Genomic DNA, 4067 nt, shown 5'->3' with positions numbered 1-4067 from the left:
AAATATTTTGATTTTAAAAATTATTTTTTGTTGTTTTTATCTAATCTTTAGTAAAATCTCATAGTATGACTCACTGACTTAAGTAGGTAACCAGTCAAAACTTTTGAACATTTTTCTGGAGTTCTAACTATTTGGATAATAAATGATCTTGAATAAATAACACAAATCAATTCATAATTTGAAATCATAACAAACATCTTTCTAAAGTCACTGACAGGTGTCAATCAGAAGCAGATATTTAGTATATGTACATTGACTGCTTATTTATATGTTTAAAGCAAAACAGACAGTGGGAAAACTGAGAAAAGAAAATTTGAAATCATAGAGATGGAAGCATTTTAATGATTGGAGGTATGCCAGCGATGTACCAAGTTTGATAGGAAATTACAGTGAATATTTCAATCTTTTATAATGTATTAATGAAAGGTGGTCCAGACCAGCGCAGCTGCAAGGCAGACCCCAGCCAAGGATCTACCTTGGCTACAGAAGCCTACCCAGCCCAAGCCTGATCAGCATAGGCCCACCCAGAAAAGAGCTACAGAGGCCCCAAAACAACTTCTTTCTAGAAGCTTGAGGTTCAGCATGAGTTTGTGTAATTGAGTTTAGTCTGTTTTCCTTATATGAGTATTCACTGCTATGAATTTCCCTCATAAGGCTGCTTTCATTATGTCCCGCAGAATCTAATATGTTGTATTGTCATTGTCATTTAATTGTAGGAAATGTCTTATTTCTTCTTTAATTTCTTCTGTGACCCATTGGTTTTTCAGAACTGTGTTGTTCAATTCCATGTGTTTATTAAATTCTTGCAATTTCTTTTGCTCTATCTCCAATTTCATCACACTATATTCTTTATATTATCAGAGAGAAGAGACCTAGAATTGCTTTTGCAATAAAGATAAGGTAGGAGGCATCACAATCCCCAACTTGAAACTATAGTACAAAACTGCAATTAAAAACAACATGGTACTGGCACAGAAACAGACCTGAGGACCAGTGCAACAGATTAGAAAATGTAGAAACTTCCCCTGACACACTCACCCACCTTATCTTTGATGAAGGAGCCAAACACTTTCACTGTTGGAAAAATAGCCTCTTTAAGAAATGGTGCTGGAAAACTGGTTTCAACTTGCCAAAGATTAAAACTAGAACTGTATCACTCACCATGCACTAAACTAAAATTGAAATGCATTGAAGATCTAAATATTAAAACAAACACTAAACTCTCTGGAAAAGAGGTTAGATATAATTCTTGAAGACCCTGGTACAGGAAAAGATTTTATGAAGAAAACCTCAGTTGCCAACAAACTACTACAAACAAGTGGTATGTCCTCTTATTAAAAAGGTTCTGCACAGCAAGAGAAACAACCAATCGTGTGAAGAGACAACCCACAAGGTGGGAAAATCTTTTCACCAACTGTTCCTCAGGCAAAGGTCCACTGTCTAGAATATATAAAGAACTTTTAAAAATCAGACCTCCAAATTTAAAGACCCAATCCAAAAATGGGCATCTAAAATGAACAAACATTTCACAGACAAAGAAATAGAAATAGCAAATAAACATATGAAAAAAAGTTTAACATTACTGGTCATTTGAGAGATACAAATGAAAACAACAATGAGATTCCACCTCAGCCCAGAAAGAATCGCTGCTTTCAAGAAATCAACCAATAACAAATGTTGGCAGGGCTGTGGGGAAAGAGGAACCCTTCTCCACTGTTGGTGGGAGTGTATCCTGGTGCAACTATTATGGAGATACCTCAAAAAATTATGATTGGACATCCCATTTGACCCTGCTATCCCCCTACTGGGTATTTTCTCACAAGAATTAAAAGAATCATACCACAGTGATATATGCACACCTATGTCCATAGCAGCACAATTCGTGATAGCTAAAACTTGGAAGCAGCCCAACTGCCCATCAACTGGAGACTGGATAAAGAAAAAGTTTTTTTTCTTTTTTTCCTATAAAATGGAGTACTATTCAGCCATAAAAAATGAGAAATTAGAGACATTTATAGCTGAATGGATGCACATTGAGGCGATACTCTTAAGTGAAATAAATAGGACACATATGAGTAAATACTGAATAGTTTCTCTAGTGTGAGCAACTAAAAGTGTAAATAAGGACTAAAAGCTATAATAGTGTGAAATAGGAAGAAAAGGAGCAATGTGGAAAGGGAAATGGGAGGTGTAGGGGAAAAGAAAGAAGGGAATGGAATTAACATGAGAAAAAGAAAAAAATGGAAACAAAGTCTTTGTAGATAGGGAGGGAGGGGTGGTGTGATTGAAGGGAGGGCAGGGGAGTGGGGAAAAACTGAGAACCGAGATGGATTATGTCAAGGTGCAACTTTCCAATGATGAATGTCACTACACTGCATATCTTAAATGTACCAATCAATAAATTAATTAAAATGTATTACAGAACCACCATCCCCAACAAGACTCCGCAAGGTGCTTCCACTCACTTAGAGCACATTTATCAAATCGTTCTTGCCACTCTCTGAAGCAATTTTAGAAATTCTTTTAAGTCCAGTGTGGTGGCTGCTTCTATGTTCTTAATCAATTCAAAATATTCTCCTTCTGGGTCTTCTTTAATTTGGGTAAGAGCCAGGAGTAACATGGTACCGAATGTGGTGAATAAGGTGGATGAAGACACACCATAAGGCTTTTACAAGCCTGCTTTTCTATTGAAAGGCACTCAGAAGGACCATTCGTGTGTGTTTTATCACAAGTCATGAAGACATTCACAGAACGGGACTTCTAGAACTGCTTCAAAAGAATGTAGGAATGTTTGAAGCAAGGGGAAATACTGTGAGGGAGATTAATAGGCTGTATCTTACTGTACTAATTTTTTGTAGTAAACATTCCATGTGTATGCCTTGAACATCCTGATGCAGCCCATTCAGATGTTCAGTACATCTATACATTTTAGCGCCCTTCGATTTGGGATATGTGTGTGATCTTTTTGTAACATTTTTAAGAATAGAAGGCATAGTAACTAGTTGTTGTCCAAATACAAAAATAAAGTGAAGATGCAAGGTGTCTGTGCAATGAAATGATAAATCAGTTAATTTGAACCTGGCAGAGCATCATTAGCATTGTTTTTATTTAATAGTAGAGAAGAAAGGGCTTCTGAAATTGATAGCATGTCATGACCAAAGATAACTGAGTTAATACTGAATATTACATGAATTACAAATCAATGAAACCTCTAGCCAAAAAATAAGTATTTCGCATTTTATATTTCTAAACATGCTATGAAATACTTTAAAATTTAATTTATATAGTGCATTAGTCTAGGTTTATTAGGGAAATTGAATATCATATGTGCATATGCACAGTTTTATAATTACTGTAAAGGACTGGCTCAAGTAAATATGAAGGATTAGAATCCTCAAGATCATCAGTTTGCAAGCAGGACACCCAGAAGATCTGTTACAGTTTTAATCCAAGTGCCCAAAGAAGGAAAGCTAACATGGTATTAGTCCCAGATTACAAATCTAAAGTCCTGAGAAAATTGATGCTTCAAATTCAATACAATCAGATAGAGGAAAGGATTGTTTTTACTCACTCTTAGTCTGTCCAAGTCTTCATTAGATTGTTCAAGGTCCAGTTGGATAGAGCTGGGTAATTTGTGTTAATGAGCCTACTAATTCAAGTGCTGTTCAGAAACTCTGTGTGATATATCCTATTATTTCTGTTGACACACTATATTGGCACCCTGGGACTTCACCAAGTTGATAGGTAAAATTAACAATCAGATAGGACATAGAATTTTTATATCATTTCATGTTTTATAAGCTACATATACCCTTATATTTTCTGAGCAAATTTTTGACAATGATATTTTAAGATAATATTGTACACAGATATTTTTCTTATCTTCAAAATTGTTTTGTTTATTTTTGGGTACTGGGAATTGAACTTGGGTCTTTGTGCTTGCACAGCAGGCAGCAGAATCACTGAGCTGAACCCCCAGCCCTCAAAATTTTAATGGTAGTGGATCTAACTGCCAAAAATACTTTACTCTTAATGTGATGCTAATATTTTTCATTTGATTTAACATT

The sequence above is a fragment of the Fukomys damarensis genome, unplaced genomic scaffold (assembly GCF_012274545.1).
Source record: "Fukomys damarensis isolate Sample0158 unplaced genomic scaffold, DMR_v1.0_HiC HiC_scaffold_12, whole genome shotgun sequence".
Classification (NCBI taxonomy): Eukaryota; Metazoa; Chordata; class Mammalia; order Rodentia; family Bathyergidae; genus Fukomys; species Fukomys damarensis.
The sequence above is the reverse complement of the archived record's forward strand: the minus strand, read 5'-3'. Positions refer to the sequence as shown.